The sequence below is a fragment of the Delphinapterus leucas genome, chromosome 2, assembly GCF_059928025.1.
Source record: "Delphinapterus leucas isolate spDelLeu-1000000601 "Yukka" chromosome 2, BTC_Dleu_Yukka2, whole genome shotgun sequence".
NCBI classification, from domain to species: Eukaryota; Metazoa; Chordata; class Mammalia; order Artiodactyla; family Monodontidae; genus Delphinapterus; species Delphinapterus leucas.
The window spans coordinates 87,227,733-87,241,899 of NC_143130.1; the positions used below are offsets into that span (position 1 = coordinate 87,227,733).

The 14,167-nt window shown below is 36.3% G+C and overlaps 1 pseudogene; it reads right to left on the reverse strand.

The window, feature by feature from the left end:
* Nucleotides 1-14,167, reverse strand: part of LOC149750195 (uncharacterized) — a 115,898-nt pseudogene that overhangs the window by 85,600 nt on the left and 16,131 nt on the right.

Consider the following 14,167-nt stretch of genomic DNA (forward strand, 5'->3'; position numbering starts at 1 on the left):
CTAATAATGTTGGGGAAGCACCCACACATTTTGCTCCCTGAAGAATTGGGTGCTAAACTTAGTTCTTTGCAGCTCTGTGTTGCATACATTTTATGCAGTTAGGAACTTTGCACATAAGCAGGAATCAAAGTTAAATTCAAAAGTGGAACTTCATGGACCATTCGCATATTGGAGAGGCATCAGTGGGATTCCTTGACAATGCGACTTTGAGTGTTTTTGCTTGGTGCCTTTTATTGCCCATGCCAAAGATCAGTACTATGGAAAGCAGAGTGTTTCATATATATATGAGTTAAACAAGTCTCATGGCCTCTTTGTTCCTTAGTTTCCTCATTTGAAAAAAATAAAATAAATGGCTCTCAAGACATACTTTCCTGAGTTCATACCGGGCTTACACCCAGCTAACCAATAACTGCATGATGTTTTTACACACAGTTTTTTACAGTTATTCATCTTCTGTTTCACTTACTACTTATGGAAAAACTGCATTCCATGCTGGGCCTGAAACGTTCCAAAGTTCAGTTCTGTAAGTAAATTGCAACCAAGATTTCTACAAAAAAAGACACAAGCAAAAGAAGAAGAAAAATATATATTCTTTCAGAACATTTATCCTTTGGCAATAATTCTAATTTATCTATGATGAAACATAACATCACTACTCCCTCCATACACTAAAGAAATCTCACTGTGGAAGATGTTATGATTTATACTTTCATGATTATATATGTGGTACATTAGATACAAAATAGTAAATGCTTATTAAATACTTGGGTTAAGTAATCTTTATTTCTCTAGAAAGGCAGCAGTATTGACATTTTGGGCTGGATAATTCTTTGCTGTGGGAGGCTCTCCTGTACAGTGTTGGATGTTTTGTAGCATCTCTGGCCTCTGTCCACTAGATGCCAGTAGCATATACAGTTCTGACAAGCAAAAATATCTCCAGACACTACCAAATGTCACCTGCGTGCAAAATCACCCTGGGTGAGAACCACTGCTCCATAAAGATTCCTCTGATCTGTGTAATAATTCTCACACTAATCTTTGCTAGAGATAAAAAGGATTTGCTACAAAATTTTAGTAGTAATTTTCATATTTCAAAATGAGTAAAATTAATTTTATAAAAAATTAAGCTTTATAAAATTTGCAAACATAATGAATTATATTTGTAACTTACATAAACTGCAAAAAAGGTAGAGGTTCAAATGTTCATCTTTCGATAAGACGGTATTTTATTGCAGGATAAATCTCTAGGAAAAGTAGAAGGAAAATATTGCCTCAATTAGCTATTAGATATCTAATTAGTAGGGATAACCAGCAGAAGTTAGAATGATAATAAATAAGAAGCTTTGTCTAATCTCCAAACTTTAGGAATTACTATTTGAACCTTCCAGAGCCCCTAACCCTGCCTCACCTCTCTTAAGAGTCTCACCTTCAGGATCTTCATAAATTAAATATACAGTTATAGATCAATAGATTTTGGAGGTAACCTTTTCTGAGGGCAGAAACATTGATTAGATTCCACCTTTTGTGGCCTCATCAAATTCTAGATTATGAGCTCAAAGTTTTTATCTCTATATATCATTATAATTTCTAATATTAAAAGGAATATTCTTATATTTACACACTCCCCAGTATAGTTCTGTTTTTCTAGGCCAATTCATTACTAGAAGAAATAAAAGATAATCTTTCACACAACTTTAAAGGGAGTTACTCCTATCATTAATATGTAATGTTAATTCAGGATTACACTTTCTATCATATTGACTTTTATTCGAAAATACCTACTCTTGACAATAGCTGACTATCATATTTCCATTGATTCCAGCTTAGTCTCTCATTTCACCTGGATGGGTATAACTGTCTTCTGACTGGTGTTTCCATCTCCACCCTCTCCCTTTCTAAGCCATCCTCCACGCGATCACCAGATTAACTCTTTGGAAGCGGTTCTCAAATACCAGTATCTCTTGTGATCTTATTGAATATACAAATATTCAGCCTACTCTGGACCTCTTGAATCAGTAACTATGGGGCTGGAACTTGTGTTTTCACAATCCCTCCAAGTGGTTGGTTCTGTTGCAGGCTAAAGCTTGTCCTAAAGCACTGCTGTGGTAACATGGTAGCTTGGCATGTTATCCTTGGCTTGGCCTCCAAAGCCCTAGATGATCTGGCTCTAATCTCCTACGCTTCCCACTTGTACTCTACAGGTACTCAGAGTATTTTTCCTGTGTTTTGCCTTTCTCCCACTTTCCTTTTGCAACCTTATTCTTCCCAAGATGTCGGTCACTGATACCCAATGGCCCTTCGTGCTCCCATTTAAACAGCATTGCTCTAACAACATCTTCCCTGATGCAATCTGAAGTCTTTTTTTTACCTCTTTTGTGATCCAATACCAACTTGTAGCTCTCCTTCCCCATATTCATTTCTTTCTTTAAATATAGCTATTTTTGCAATCCATTTCCTCGGAGCATAAACTCCTTCAAAGTATGGACTAGATCCTGCTTCTGTGCATAGTCTATCATGTTGAAAGCCAACGCGTGGACATGAAGCAAACTCAAATATTTATAAAATCAACAAATAGCTGGGGAGTGAATAGAAGGAGGAAATGACTGTTTTAAAAGAAATGTAGATTTATTACTTCATGGTGCCTCCATAGCACTTTGTCATTCTGGTTTGAGCTTATTATATGTTTATTTTACCTATGAGATCATGAGTTGCTAAAAGGAATCCTGTCTTACCCATCTTCATGTTTACAGCACTAGGCATAGTGTGTATTAGCATATTCTTTTTTCGCTTTTTTATTAATTGGCATTTTTTTTAAAGAATGAGAATACTTATGCTAACATAAAATAATCAGATTATAAAGTATTTCATAGTAGAAGTAATGAAGGGCCTAGTCCACTGAGCAGTTATCTTATTTGTTTTTCTGCAAACTGTGTTTGTAAGGTTTGGAGCCCAGATGGCAGAGAAGAGACTAATATAAAGGTGATTGCCCCTTAATGCTTGGAAGGTTTGATAATTAAAATAACTATTTTTCGGGTCATGTGAGGCTCTTTATACCCACTTCCCTTAAGCCTTTTATATTTGCAAGAAGAATCTATTTGCTAAAGAGGATCATTAATTGGCCTCATAAGGAATAATGACATACACAGCTTTGGATGCCATGGACAAAGGACAAGAACTGAGCTTTTATAGCAAAAAACACAGTTATCTCCTTATCCCTAAATAAAAAGAAATACTAGGCAAGCATTTCCTCTTTGATAAAGAAGCTGGAGAGGGAATTCCCTGGCGATCCAGGGGTTAGGACTCGGTGCTTCCACTGCTGGGGACCTGGGTTCAATCCCTGGTCAGGGAACTAAGATCCCGCAAGTCATGTGGCGTGGCCTTAAAAACAAAACAAACAAACAAACAAAAAACAGAAAACAAAAGGCTGCAGAGATTTTTGTTAGGGGCATTTCTGATATGCTTATTTAGCGTGAACATTTCTAAATATACCACTTAACCATCATCTTAAACATTCTTAATATCAGTATCACAGTTCGTGCACTGAAATCCTTAACAACAGTATTTTCTTGTGCTAACTTAATGTGTTCCTGACCGTACTGATTTTTTTTTTAAGATTTTTTTTTGATGTGCACCATGTTTAAAGTGTTTATTGAATTTGTTATAATATTGCTTCTTTTTTTCATGTTTTGGTTTTTTGGCCATGAGGCATGTGAGATCTTAGCTCCCTGACCAGGGATCGAACCCACACCCCCTGCATTGGAAGGCAAAGTCTTAACCAGTAAGCCACCAGGGAAGTCCCTTTACAATACTGTTTACATAATTCATCTGCTTAAATATTTAATACTTAAACGTTAATTTAATTTAGATTAAATTATCAAAGCTATGAGTTAATGGCATTCATATTAATGTAAGTGTTCTATATTTTCTTGTCCTGCAGGTGATAATTTGAGGTTAACTTTAATTCCTCTCATTTCACTAAACCAACTTTTTCAATCCTCTTCTGTATAGGCCAGATAAGTAAATATTTTAGGCTTTGCAGGCCACATACAGTCTCTGTCACATAGTTTTCTTTTTTCTCATTTATAGCCCTTTAAAAATCACTTTTAACTTATGGGCTGTATAAAAGTGGACTGTGGGCCAGATTTGATCCATAGGTCATAAACAAAATGTAAATACAGACGGAGACTATATGAACACGTATATAACAAGGTTCATACGGGAGTCTATAATTGCTGAGACCTCATTACCACTTTTCCTCTACAACTAAAGGGTATTTTTCTATCTATACCTTGTCTATATAGTTAAAAAATTTTAAATGAATAGGAGATATTTAGTGCTAGCGATGGGCTGGGGCCCTACACAGACTTACAGAATTGTAGAATTTAATTGCTAGAAGAAATTGAAGACATTATCTCACTTGAACCCCTTAATTACTGTATAGATAATCTACTTTATAGATAAGAACTCATAAATAAATATGATTAACTTACAAATATTAGAGGGATAGCAAGCCTTCAAATGAGTTCTTATGTAATTCAGTCAAATCATTTTCACTGAGAATTCTGAAAAATGAAAAGGTTGTTTCTGGATCAAAATGCAAAATAACTACAACTATATACTACATTGGACTAACTCCTATATGTGGAAGAAAGCTGGGTAATGGTGTCACCTGAACAACATAATTCTTATTTAATTTAGGGATGGTGATTTCTGCTCTGTTTCCATTTAAACCTTCTTTTCACGTCCTCCTTTGTGTCCATCTCTCTCCATCATGCATGTGCTTACACGCGCACGCACACACACACACACCACCCACTCTTCCCACCAAATCGTATAGTTAATGCCTACTCTCTAGATCAGGAAGTCTCGGTTAGAACCCTGCTCTTGGTTGCACCAACGTTGCAGCGCTTCCCTTCCCTACTCTCTTTCCCCAAACCTTATTGGGAAGTCCCACACAGAACTGTATCAGGGCAAATGAAGCCATCTGATTTTTCCCCCATTACAAACTTTTAGAAAACTAAAATGTGCATAAAATATACATAACTGTTCAATAATTCAATTGAACAACTGTTCAACTATTTAATAATTACAAAACATATGCCCAAGTAGCACCATTCACATCAAGAAAGAATCCTGCCAGCATCCCAGAAGCCCCCCGTGTGCCCTTTCCCAATCACAACACTCTCTCTGACTTCCTAGAGGGAACAACTATCCTCACTTTAGTAATAATTTCCTTGCTTTTTAAATGTGGTTTTGCCTTTTCGCTATCAGCCATAAACAACACAGTTTAGTCTTGCTTCTTCTTGAACTTTATATAAGTGGAATCATATTATATGTATTATTTTCCACATGGCTCTTTTTATTCAACATTATTTTGTAAAATTATTTTATTTTTACCTGTAATATGTAGTGTTGCATGTCCAACTACATGAAGATTCTGAGTATTTGAAAGTGGCTAATGTGACTAAGGAGCTGAATTTTTAATTTAATTCATTTCAATTATCTTAAAATTAAAACTAAAACTGATACTCAATGTAATTATTGGAAAATGTTTATGTTAGCAAAATTTTCATGTGTGATACTACATTTTCGACTGTAAATTTTATGAAATCTAAATACCAATCAAGTATTTGTAATAAAATTTAGCAACCAAATTGTGATTTCAAAGAGTTAGTATGGGAAAAAAATGTAGATCATCTCATTAGTTTTTATATTGATTACATATAGATATGATAATACCTTGGATATTTTTAAATACTTAGTATAAAAAAACGTAGAATAGCTTATTAATAATGTATATAATGATTACATGTTAAAATGATAATATTTTGGATATAAGGGTTAAGTAAAAGATATTAACATATATTTCATCTGTTTCATTTTACTTTTATTTTTAAGTGGCTATCAGAAAACTTAAGATTACTTATGTGGCTTGCATTATGTTTCTGATGAAGTGTATGACTTCTAAGTATGATTATACCACACTTTACTCATTCAACTGTTGGTGTATACTGAGATTTTTCTAGTTTTTATTTATTAAAGACAATACTGCTTTGAAACTTCTTGTATTTGTATCCTGATACATATTTGCCTGAGTTTGTCTAGGATGTAATAGGGATACAAAATTGTTTCCTAAGAAGTTGTGCTATTTCAAGTTGGCAGATTGAAGCATGTCAAGTCTCCACCCCTTCAACTTCCACCAAAATCCTTAAGAGTGATAGAAAAGATATAACTTAAAAATCACAACCTTAGCTCAATGTGTGGGAGCAGCTCCCCTACCAGAAACGTCCCCGAGCTGCCTACAGGGTGATCAGTTGGAATAGTGCAGTAGGAGCAGCCTATAGCACACATCAACCCCACATCTTCCCTCCTTGATCAAGGCAGCAAAAGGTGTTTTCTTCTAGGCAGAGCAATTGGTGTTAGAAAGTGGGCAAGGTCCCAGAACCCTGGAAGAAAGGTATGCACGCCCTGACTAGCCACCAGAAGGCACCTTCCACCTCTGCCTTATTCTCAGGGGAACCCATTGGGTGTAATAAGCCCCAACAGCTCATTTCACTTCTCCCCTAAAGCTAGGAAAGAAACGCAGTAGAATCTCAACTACAAAGATGAATTACACTCAGGAATGACCAAACAATGTGAGAAAGTCAACTCCATTAAGGACAGAAAACAAAAACAAACATAAGAGCTTATAGCCAATGAATCAGAGTTAACAAAGCACAAGAGGACCTTAGGATAGCACAATTATTACCCTCAGACAGATGTAAGCAGATAGTGCCTCCATTAATCAACTCAAGAATATACGAATGAAAAGTGTTAGCAATAATAAAAAAAACTCAGTATATGAGCAGCAGAAATGACAGTTAAAGAATAAATTAGGAAACTGAGAGATGCAGCCAATGACTTCTCCAAAATGCAGAATGAAGGGAGCAGGAACGATTCACAGTCAAGCCTGACGCCTGGGTCTGCATGAAGAATGTTAAGCCCTTTGCTTCTGCTGGTCTCACAATAAAGTCTAGTAACATGCTGCGGGGAGGAGGGCGTGGTGTTTTGCACCTGTTTCTTATATCTGATAAGCAGGAAGGAACATAGCCAGTATCCCAAGAGTGGAGTGAGGGACTGGTAGAGAGAGCCAGTACAGAAGAAAGTATATAAGATGTCAAAGGTAGGTTTCTCTTGCCTGGAAGAATCCCCTTCCTTGCAGGTAATATTAACAGTGGTACATCCTTCAGGAGCCTTGGGGATCTGAGCACAGGCTATGTTGCCTTGTGAATCTATTTCCACTGAGTTCTGCATTTAAAACGTTCTGCTTTTCACTCACAGTGTCTCTTGGTCACATATTTATATTAATTCCATCTCATAGTTTAATTCCAGCTCATAAATTAATTCTTTACTCATAGCTTATGAGAATTAAAATATTACTACCTGGAAACTCTGCAACTCAGTTATTAAGGTGGTTCATATTATACAGAATACAGTCACACACATTTGTGTAAGATCACTAAAGCAAAAACACAAAAGACTTCAATTCCCACAATGAACTCTTGGAGCCCTGAGTATGCTTCAAAGACCCTGACCTCAATTTGAAATTCACCATTTTAGAAGGAATCGCAGTGATTGTCAGAATACATGTTAGGGGGAATGGTCAACAGATGGTGCTAAGATTGATTGTTTTCTCACCTCTAAATGGTGGTTTCATATTTCCATGGAAATTATCCAAAAAGAAAATAAAAACAAATCAATATGTCCAACGACATTTATGGTAACCCTTTCCATACCTTCAAAGGTAGGAAAAAACTCTACCTCCCCATATCGCGTAACAAAACTGTATGTATACACCATACATGATATACAAACATCACAGGAAATGATGGTATATGAAAAAAAGCTACATAAAAGTGGAACTCATATATACTAATTATAACTTTGAGCACTGACAAGAATTCAGTAAGTACAGCAAAGAGATGATCCTCAACTCTTAATGGCACTGTCTTTTCTGACTGGCTGATGCCCATATCAGACTGGTTACAGTTTGAATATCATGGTAGGACAGGGGGTAACCAAACAGTATGTATTTCAAATTAATGGGGTTTCTTTCTCTGAAGTTGTTTGGATGACAGGATAGTAGAAATTTTTAAAATAACAATGGTAAATTCAGCCTAGAAGTAAAGTTTAGACTGAGAATGAGTTAGTCACCAAAAATTTACCCAAAAAGGAGCTTCAAATAAGCAATAACTGAATAACTGAAACAAAATACGTTAATCTGTAAAATTCCAAATATTCATTTTGACTGAAGAAAAAAATTTTTAAACTATGGGGAATCAGAGTTAAAGCCAGATCTAAAACTTTCTCACACCATGCAAATATCAAAACCAGGCATGAAGTAACATTTAAGAAAGATCCATGTCTCACTTTTGACCAGGGTTCTAGTCTAGGGCAATCTTCTGAATTTCACATTCATTCTTGATTCTGTACTACTGACAATTATCCTTATTTCCACCTCTGTAACTTCTAGGAAATTGAGAGGTCTCAGGGTTTCTTTGTTTGATTGATTTAACTATATATATATACACACACACACACAATGCAAACAATAGGCCTTTCTGGAACTGATCTACTCTCCTTCCCCTGCTTTCTTTCTCCACAAAGTACTTAACAATGCTTGAAATTATATCTATTTATTATACTTATTTCTATATATTTGTAAACCCCCTGAGAACTGGGATACTTGGTCTGTTTCATTCTTGGGCCTGTAACCCTAGCATGTAAAAGAGTTCCTGGCATATAGTAGATACTCGAAAAATATTTTTTGAATGAATTCAGAAAGTGACAATTATCAACTATCAGATACTTTTATTTAAAACAAATTATCCATTTATCGTCACTCATGAGGATAAGTACAGGAAAAGAAATGTCTTTCTTCTCCCCTACATTTGTGACTCAATCTTTTGAGACAAGAATCCTTTGAGAATTTCATAAAAGCAATGGTTCTTTTCCCTAAAAAACTGCACTTTCTTGAACACACGCAAAAGTGTGCATGCAATTTCGACTTGTGGATTATCCTTTTAGGGCAGAGGTCTGTGAATAGAGAGGACTGAATCCAGAGTGCCAAACTTGGATGGGAAATAAAAGTACATCTCAGGTTTCACAAATCTCTAACTAAAATCAGCACTTCCTTCCATTATGAATGTAGGCAACAAACCACAGTAGATCAGCAGTATAGTTACTTTGGGCCCAACAGAAATCACAGGTCATTTCATATCACATATATATTGCAGATACCTCGAAATATCATTTATTCTCATCACTACCCTGGAGTTATAATATTTATTAGACCTACCACTGTATCTTGTTTTTTAATGTGTTAAGAGAAGCATATTTATTACTATTTCACTAATTTTTAAAATATTCTGAAAACTATTTCAATATAGCTGGTTTCCTTTGTTTTTCTATATAGTTGGGCTTATTATACATTTTAAAACTATCTCAAGAACATAAGCTTCTGCAGCTTGCCAAAGAGGTATACACTGGGGAGCAGGAGGGAGGTTAAGGAATCCTGCTTTGGGGAACCACTGACCTCAAGTTAGGAACCTCTGCTTATAAGGTATAAACTTCAAGCTGACTTAGAAATCTTCAAACCTTACCAGACTCATGTTATAGTGTATCGCCTCCCAAACATGCTTTTTAAAAATTAATTTCTAATTTCAAATTATTTTTTAAAAATATGTAATATATATTCACATCTCAAAATTCCAAAAATATGTAGCACACAATTCAAACTTTTTCTCTTACCTCTGTCCCTCAGTCTACCACTCCCCTCCACTCCCAGAGGAAATTAAGTTATCTATTTCTTGTGCCAAATGATTTTCATTTTTCTTACAAGTTTGGGAAATAAAATCTCCAAGTTAGATACTATCACGGGAAATATAAACTACATATAATATTTACAAAATCTGTAAATTAAAAAAATTGCTTGGTTCTAGCATTTTTTTCCTTACCAGTAAGATATCAGACTAAGGAGGCATCTCTTTAAGGGTGGTCATAATACCTGTTTTTAGATTGACTGTTATGTCTTTTATTATTAATTCAGAAGTCATTTATGACTTGTCTATTCAACTTGAACTACAGATATGACCACAGACTGTTATGAAAAATTACTTTGAATGTTTTTTTCCAAAATCATTTATGTATCCAAACTGACATTTTCCACAAACCTATAAAAAAAAATAGTAACAGAAAAATGTGCAAAGGACAGACAATTCAGAGATAAAATACAAATGTTCAGTAAACATATAAAGATATTTAAGTTCACAAGTAATAAGAAAAATTCAGATTCAGATGGGCCTCCTTTTATTCACCCGTCAGATTAGCAGAAAAAAAAAAAAAAAAAAGGAGAATATCCAGCGGTGGTGGAAGGGTGTGGGGAAATGAATGTCATCACAGCATGATGACTGGAGTATAAGTTGGCACAACATTTTTGAGGGCAATTAAAATTTTATATCTAAATAGTCTTCACCCCAGCAATCCCATTTCTAGATAACTATTCTATAGAAATTAATGATCAGGCTCACAAAAATGCATGTACAAGGATATTCATTGCAGCAATGCAAGTAACAAGAAAACTGGACATAATCTAAACATCCTTCAATAGGGACATTATTAAACTGTGATACATTCATACTATGGAATATTATGCAAGAGTTTAAATGAACGGGGTAAAGCTCTATGTACTGGGAAGCAAAGAAATCTAAGACATATCATGAAATGAAGGAATCAAGTTGCAGGATGTTACTTATGTATAAAAAAGATAAGAAAAACACACAAACCTATTTTGCTATCTGTAAATATGCATGTACTCAAACGTATAGAAAAAAGTCTGGAAGGATTAATACAAAACTCAAAGTAGTGGGTGGGGGATTAGGGCACAAGGAGGGTTTTCACTATATCTGTTATTTCATTGTTATATATTGAGAATATAATCATGTATTACTTGTATAATGGAAAATAAGTTTAAATTGTCTCTTACTAATTTTAAAGAGGTCCTGCCAAATTTAATTTTTAAAATAAACACAGAATGTCAATCATTAGGTTGCTTTTGGGATATGGAAGGGGAAATACCTTTTCTCACAGGTATTGACCTCAAAATTCTGGACCAAGAAGGATCTTACAATGCAGTTAGCTTTTTGTATTCATATTTGGGGAGAGTATACTCACAGCTTCTAAGGCCAGCAGTATGCCTTCCATATACTTTCATCAATGTAAGAAATAGAGTTTCCTTGGAAATTTCTGTGAAGAAACACAGTTCATATCCTTTTATAGGTAGGAAGAGAATGTAGAGAATAAGGAAAAGAATAGTGGCCACCGAGTGGGAAATATTCAAATGCAGAAAAGACCAGCTTTCCAGTTCCCACAGCTTATCGGCTTCTCAGTGTGCACAAGTAATAAAAACATACTGTGAGGCCACTGGCACAAACAATGAGGTATCTCCTCAGAACCTGAAATTCCTATCTGTCCAATTTCTTGGATACATGCCAATTACTTTTTTTCCAAAATCACTTTTGTGTCTAAAATGACTCCTACAAATCAATGAGAAAAATGGCAAACATTTATCAATATCAGCAAATAAACATAAAGAAATCCTATGCCAGGAAACATCAAGGCTTTGGCTCAGTCCCCTCAGAATCTCTCCATGAGTTAGAAGGATACAGGCAATTAGAAATTATAGGGAGTAATACGAAAATATCTCTTCAACATATTGCATAGGGAAAAGCACAAGTCACTGAGCAAGGAATAAAGTTATTACCTCATTAGGGGAACAAAATGCAAAGGAAAGAGATCGGAAGGAAGGACACACATCAAAACAGTAACAGGAGTTACCTTATTGGTGGTAGGGAAGGTGGGGTGCAATTTTCACATTTTATCTTATACACTTCTGTGACATTTCTTTTTTTAAACAATGAGAATGTATCCATGAATTAGACATGTTTAAGACAAGCTGTTAAATGCCTGAGGTTCAGTTTCAACCACTAACTCAGTGGATGACTTTGAATCTTTCGCTTTAGCTTTGTCCTCTTCCCTCAGCAACAATGTAACTATTCAGTTTATATGCACATTTTTCACGGGAGTCAGAAATAAGTCAAAACGGATACCTGTCTGCCCATCTGCCTGAGGGACATTTTCACTCAAACAGAGCCTTCTGCTTGCTTTATACTCACCAATAAAAGATGCCTAAGACTGAACTCATCTCCCTCAAACTGACTCTGCTTCCCAACTGCTGTATTTCCACCTGCTATACCACCATCATTCTGCCCATCAACACATGTGAGTTTTCTCTTTCCTGTACCACAGTCCCACAACTCTAGTCAATTACTACATCTTATCAGTTTTTCCTCTGTAGTACTCTCAGGTTTTTCTTTCTACTTCCACCACAACCACTCTAATTCGGCCCCTTCTCACTTTACTCCTAGATTTTGCTAAAGCATTCTATTTGGTTTCCCTGAATCAAGCTTTCCTCTCTAGATCCCTCTACATATGAAATCTAAAATAAGCCTCTTATATTAATCATTTGTCTCTCTTGCTTGAAAACTTGCAGTGGCTCCCCATATCTTACAGCGTAACTTTCAAACACCCATTGCCGATAGCCAAGGTATTTTATAATCCTACCTTTCATTGTTGCCTAAGCCAATTATTTTCAGCCAGACTAATCTATAAAATTCTGATCATCCCTGCAGTCACACTTTTGCCTAGACTGTACTGCCTCTTATTTTTCTGACAAATCACAGCTAATCTTTAGGTCCCAGCTAAAGATTTAGGTTATCCATGCAGCCTTCTGTGACCTCCTCACCCCTGTGATTACAGGTTCTGGTGAATTACAGCACCTATCTCTATTTCTCTTAACACTTAATTATATATTACCTCCCTTTTAAGGCATATCCCCTTTCTTCCCACTTGTCATTGTCATGTTCTGGAGACAATGCCATATACTTCTGTGGCTCCCAGAGTATTTAGCCCTGGGTTGGGCACAAAATGGGTGCTACATATAGAAACCAAGGGGACAAAGATGAGCTCTAGATATAACTGAGGGATGGAATAATAATATAGCTAACACTAAGATATATGCTAGGCACTGACAGAAGAGCTTTACCTGTATTAACTCATCTAAATCTCCCAATGAGACTGGAGTCATTGGGAGACTGAGGAGTCATGTCATCCTATGACATGATGACTACCATAATCCCCATTTTACAGATGAGGAAACTGAGTCATAAAGCTAATAAATGACAGACCTGGGTTCAAACCCAGGTAGTCTGGCTCCAGAATCTCTACTCTTAACCACTTTGCTCTATTACCACAAATGAGATGGGGAGAGGGACATGTCGCTGTAAAGAGGATGGAATAAAGATGGGAGAAGAGTAGATGTTAAGGCAGTAAATAATGGGGTAAAAAATGGAGAAAGAAAAAATAAGGGCAATTATAAGTAAAAGACTGGAGGAGAGGGAAAAATAGTAAGAAGGAGAATGAAGATGAGGAATCATTGACAAACAAAAGGTGTAAACAGAAAGTCAGTCAATGTGGATTGGGGAGAAAAGGAGGACCCAGGAAGACCTGAAGAAAGGCTGCCATGTCAGGCAGGATGCAGAGAACAAATGAGGAGAGGTGATTCTTACATGATGCTGAAGGTGCCATTGTAGGCGTTAGGCTCTGGCTCAGGCACTCTGTAGAGCTTCTGCTTTGGGCTGAGACCAACACACGACAGCGTCTCATTTTTGCAGGTACACAGCTCACATATGCTGATGTTTGTGGTGGCATTCTGTTCTGGCTGCTTCTTTTCTGGGGTATATTTTACGCCAGGAAGACCTGTGGATACTGAATACTGAGTCGAAGGAAAAAGAACTGTCTCAGATGCCCTTGGTTGCTGAGATATGTTAACTCCCAGGCCCACAGGTGGAAGTGTGACTTGAGTAAGATTTGGTTGTGCAAGTGTCACCTCAGGGTGTTTTGGAGGGGGAGCTGTAGTCTGCTGTAGGGATGTACAGCCTCCATAGTGGGTTCTGGAATTGTGGTTTGCTCTAGGTCCACATGATGAACTGTGACACTGGATGATGTTGAATACTGACCTTGATCCTTACTTCAAGTTGGAACTGTCACCTCCTGCTGGAATGGAGCTTGA